This window comes from Erithacus rubecula, assembly GCF_903797595.1.
Source record: "Erithacus rubecula genome assembly, chromosome: 12".
Taxonomy (NCBI): domain Eukaryota; kingdom Metazoa; phylum Chordata; class Aves; order Passeriformes; family Muscicapidae; genus Erithacus; species Erithacus rubecula.
In genome coordinates, this window is record NC_136664.1 from 3,420,076 (window position 1) to 3,426,098 (window position 6,023).

The window sequence follows — 6,023 nt, forward strand, 5'->3', positions numbered from 1 at the left end:
ATCCTGCTGCCTTGGCCTCATCAGGGATGTGTGCAGCACTGCCCTCTGAAAGCTGGAAAGTTAAAATCCTGCACTGTGAGTGCAGAGAAACCCCCAAATCCATCAGCCCCAACCTCTGACCCCTGGAAAAAGGGAGGGCAGGAGCACTGCACCTCCTCAGCACCACTGCACATCCCTAGGGATTTACACACTCAGTTACAAAGGCACAGTCACACACCAAGGCTCACAAAATCAGTCCCTTCCCAAAAATCCTTTCCATTTCTGATTCTGTGTGCTGTAAATTGGGGTTGTGGCCCTCACTTATTCTACTCCATCCTTCAGAGATTTCACCAGTACAGTATTTGCAAAAAAGCCATCTGCAGCATCAGGAAAATCTCCTGAATATGCTTCTCCTCTCTGATATAACTGTATTTGCTATCACATTAAATAAAATACAAATCTGCACAGCAGAGATTCTTGTGTTCCAGTCTGTGGGCAATTTCTTTGGGGTCAATAATCAATAAAAGCTTAAATGAAAACAATGAGCTCTACCCCAGCAGTATTTAGATCTCTAAGCAATGGCAGAGAAGCACTTTCATATACATTAATTTAAAATTCAGAAAATATTCCTTCTTTCCCCACACCCCAGTGCTGCTGGATGCCAGGCTGCTCCTAAATTCTGCTCCCTGTGAAGCACAGAGTGCAGGGCTCAAGGGGAAAAGCCTTTTGGAAAGTGGGGACAAGCCCCAAGTATCTGCTGCTCTGAGCTGCTGGAGGAGCTCCTGAGATGGGGACAAAGTGACTCCAGGCTGGCAGCAAATCCTGCACAACTCTTGGCTGGCACACTCCAGCACTTCTCACCTCCAAGATGCATTTTATTAGTACATAAACTAGGATGAGATCTGTTGCTGGCAGGGAGAACAAATCTATTAATTAAGATTTGGTAATAATTACCTCAGCACCCACTGATGAGTCGACAGCCTGGGTCAGCAGCTTCCCCAGGCTCCCTCCTCTGGAGCTCAGGGAAAGCTCTGCCCCCTGTCCAGGAGCCCTGACTGTATCCTGGCCTTGGTAATTATGGATTTTATAGAGTTTCCTGCCCTGATTTGAAGGTCCAGTCGGTGGGGAGAGAGGAACACATTCAGTGTCCTTCTGGAAGAACCTCTTTCCTTCCCCTGACTGTAGAAATAAACCCAGAGAGATCAGCTGAATGTATTTCCCATTCACCAGGAATAGCTCCTCTGCAAACATCATTTTAAAAGGTTAGATTAACTGGCTGACAGAGCATTGATTTAATTGTTGTTGTTGTTTTAAATTTCACACTTGCAAAAATGTTAAGAAACCAAACAAACAGGGTGTAGGAAATGCACAGAAACAATAGAAATCACCAAAAGAAGCATCACCCTTTCCTCACTGTGATTCCCCCCTGCAGAACTGTGGGAATAACATGGAGACACCTTAGTGGTAATTGAGCTTTTAGAGGCTTTTAGAGTTGGTGACAGATTAATAGGTTGCTATCATAAATTCTGACATCCTTGCAATTTCTGTATTCCTGGATTTACACACAAACTGAACACTGTAAACACTTCAGTGCCCCAGCTGCTGCATTACACATCTGTTAAGGCCACTGGTAACTTTATGAAATAACACCATGTCACAAAGCAAGTCAGCAATTAAACTGAGTCCAGGAACCACAACGATTCCAACAGATAATTTTCCAAAGTAATTGCCTCAAGGAAACTCTGACAACACTAAAATCAGGTCTGTTGAAGACAACAGTGTAAAAGTACTTTCATTGCCAGTGGTATAAACACAAGAGACTTTAAAGGAATTTGTTTCCTGATTATTAAGTTCCATGCTGTGTAAAGCAATTATTACAGCTCTCAATTTCCCAATCTTTGTGTTTATTAAAACTAATGAATGCTTTTAGCATACAGGAGACTAAATAAATTTGCATAGGGTGTTATAACAGTCATCCTATACTCATCCCAGTAGGCTTAAACACTAACTTTAAAATAAACATTTTTCCAGTAAATAAGCAAGCTGAAAACTGAACTCCTTCTTTAACTCAGTCCAGATGAATTGGAGTGGGCTGCAAAAATATTGTGAGCACAGAGAGATTGTTTATCCAGGGCAGTGCCAAGGTCACTTTTAGATAATCCAACACTTCCCACATGATCCATCCAAGAAATCCAGCCTTGGCTTCAGTAAGACACCTGGATTGTCAGTCCTTTCCCTGAGCACTGCCCAGCTCAGACTCTGCTCTGGAATCAGCTATTCATCCACTTTGTTATGATGGAGAAGGTCAAAACCAGAAAGTTCCTGTGGGGTTCTGTAGTGTTCACTGCCTGAGGCGCAGCCCCAGGGAGCTCAGCCCCACAACAAATGAAAAGTTATGTCCTTCCCCAAAAATCACAAATGTTTTGTTGAGTTTCTCATCAGCTTCAGTGAGATTCCCTCCATATTCAAATCCTGCAGCTTCCTCTTCCTGGTGTCCTCTGTTCCTCTTCCTCCTCACTCTCTGTTCCATGGTGTTTAAATATCTAATTTTTACTGCAAGCTGGAGAACAGGGAGACAACTTCTCATTCTTACACCCAGCCTTCCTGTTTCTGCAGGCTGGAACGAGTTTAATTTAGTACTTAGATGCCCAATTTCACACAAGTGTAAAAATCTCTTCATTGTCTCAGCAATGAAGGAGAAAAACTCCAAACATCAGTTTGAAATAACTGCTATAAGGGAGAATTTGCTACTTCACTGAATGGTTTGTACTATAAGCATAAAAGTTTCATGCAGGAGAAAGCAACTTAATAATCTGCCCTGTAAAATTCTGTCCATCTTCCACTAGAGCCAGACATAATTAAAAGTATCTGCTTAAATCTTTAGCCTCATTTTCCTCTAATGTGCCACCTAAGCCTGAACAAGAATTAATATCAAGGAGCTAAATGAGCTGGTAAATGCTAACAGAAGATTTATCTAGGGATTGAATCACCAATGAAGACTTTTCCAAGTGAGGAAAATACAAAATAAGGAAAAAAGGAAAGGGACATTTGTAAAGAGGTGGTGAGAAAACAACTCTGGCTAACATTTACCTTTTATTTTTCATACTAAAAGAGAAATTAGGGAGTTTTTGCTCTTTTTCATGGTACCAACATAAATGAGGGGTGGGAAAAGTGGCTGGAAACCTCTGTGGGAGCAATCTCTGATAATTACAAAGATTCTGTGGTAACAAGAGTGAAGTAGACTGACTTACAAATTCATGTACTATATTCCACTTTTATTTACTATCAACACTGTAACAGCAAAACTGAGCGTCACATAATAAAACAAACAAATTCTATGTTCATATGAACATTAGCATCTTTCAACATTGTATTTAGGACCCATGGCTGAAAAAAAAAAAAAAAAAGTATTACAAACAGTTTGACTTGAAATATTAGGGACATTTCTTAAAATCTCCAAAAGCTTTAGTTTTCCTTTTAAAAAATAAATTATAAAACATTAGAAATAGTCTCAGTCCACTGTCAGTTATAAATATTCCTAAATTTTGTAGAAAAAAATACATGAAAACCAGGGTTTTATGATAAAAGTTCTGATTCTCCAGTGCCCTAAATAAAACTCCTCAGGTTCATAATTATTGCAGAGAACTGCTCGATAGAAAGAGATTAATCACTTGAAACAAATATTGCCATGATCTGATTTCAGAGGCAGACACCTCTGCTGTTCAGGACTTTGTGTCATTACCTGGAGAACAGCTCACTGCAGGCAAATTAAACAAGAAAACCTCACAAGAGCTGAAGAATCAGGAAGGAAATCCAGGCAGCACAAAAGAAAACTGTGCAGCTGCAGCTGATCCTGGAGGCTCTCAGTACAAGCCTCCTGTCTTAAAGCCAGGTAATTCTATAAAAGAATGTTGTTATTTATCTAAAATTCAAATTAAAGCTAAACACAGCTCTGACAGTGGAAAGTTGCTGTCTCATTTTAAACACCCAGCCTGGGGAGCTGGAACAAAACCACCCTCAGAGCTGCCTGTTGGGAGGGGCTGAATAATTGAACAGCAGAGCAAAAAGCTGCAAAGATCCTGCTTTTTACTCAAGAACTACAGCAAGTTTGCTTTTCCCAGTACCTTATGAGATTCATGAACTCTTCCAAATGGGATACTCGCTCATTTAAAGTAATTTTGCCAACTCTGTTCTGAGTTATTGCAAAATGTGTTCAGAGCTTGCAGCACAGTTTCCCACTCTGCTCTCCCACCACAAGCACTGTGGGGAAAGAAAAACAGAGGAGACTTTTTACTTCCTCTTCAACCTGAAAAGGGCTGGTTTTCAGTTGAACACATAGATATTTTTAATATTTTCCAATAGATATTTTAAAAAAAATCTTTAGTTTGAGAAGTCAGAAAGAGAAATTTGTGCATAAAACCCATTATCAAATGGATTATCCACCTTTAGGATGGGTGGGGAGTGATGACAAATCTCCCTTGGATGAAACTTTGCAGACACAAGAAGAGATTTATTGGAAATCATTGGCTCCATCTTGTTTCTTTTGAAGTGAACTGAAGCTCTGCTATTCTCCTGAATAATAGCACAGTCAGTTTCTCAGCTCAGACTCTTGTCCTAAATACATTTATGTGGCATTCTGCATGTGAGAGCAAATACAGAAAAGGCACAAAACAAACCCCAAGCCACGGGACTACCTTCATTTCCATCATAAATCAGTTTGATATAGTGGAATTATTGAGCAGAGAATCCAGGGCATGTATTTTATTTTTACCTAACATTTGAACAGATTAAAGAGAAAAAAAAAAAGGATCAGATTGACTTTCCATCTTTTATTAGCTTCTCTTTTTGCTTGGAGACAAAATTTACAATTACTGAAGTGCAATTAGGCTCTTTCAATCTCCAATTTTCTAGTAATAACATTCAGTTTTCAGTAATAAATGTTTTCAAGAATAAACATCCACGGTGGCAAGGCAAATCCAGAGAAGAGGGGCTGGAATTTGGGATGAGGGACCCCTGCAGCCATTGCAGGAGGGTCTCAAAGCCTCAGGCTGAGCTGAAATGGGGCTCCTGCCCCTGGAGAAGGTGCCAGGTGAGGCTGGGCAGGGCTGCTGATATCTCATGCTGCCCCCAGGTCCTGACAGACAGAGATGTGTTTTCATTTTCCAAGCAGCAGCTGAAGCACAGAGTAAGTTTTCCCAGGGGAAAAAAAAAAAAAAAGGAAAAAAAAATTAAAAAAATAAGTAGAAGGTTTCAAAAGAAATGCCTTACTTGACAAAGCCTTACAAGCTGCACCAAGAGGTTCCTGAGGATGAACAGTGCCAGGTGGTTTTTATGGCTGTGGGTCATGCAAGAGAGCTTTGTTCTTGCAGGAATCCTACCCAAGGCCAGCCTGAGAGTGCTGTCAAAAAGGAAAGAACAGAAGCATTTCTAGATAGGTTTTTTAAAAGGAATTGATCCTGAGAAATGCTGCCCATTTTCTGGCAGGCTGGAGCCTTCATCTTGCATCACCACTCTCCCTCTGTGCCAACATCTCTATCTCAGGCTGCTTGAAATTTCTGAGTCAGAAACTGAGCTGGTCTATAAGGCTTTCAATGAATAGAAAGATTAACTAGACTCATTTTAGCACAATTTTAGGGCTTATGTCAACCAAATCTACATCAGATTGTGAAGAAGTTTATTATAGAATCATACATCAAACAAACACAGTGAATTTAAGATCATTGTTATAGAAGGAAAAGTTGATTTTCTAGCTCTCCTTTGTTAAAAAAATAAAATAGTCTGTCCACCTCTTTTTATGAAGCATGGCTAAAAATGTTTTATTTTAGTTTTCAAATGTAAAAAAATATACTTGTTTAATGGATCCCTATTTAAAACTGCAGAATTGCTATAAAGAGTGCACATGGAAATATCATCATGATTTTTGGTGGAAGCTCTTACCTACTCTCTCTCCAAAGACATTATCCTGGGAATCTCTCATAGAGGCTCTTTTGGCAGCCCCTCTCCTGGGGAGGTGAAGGACAATGACTGTCCAGCCAAACTTAATA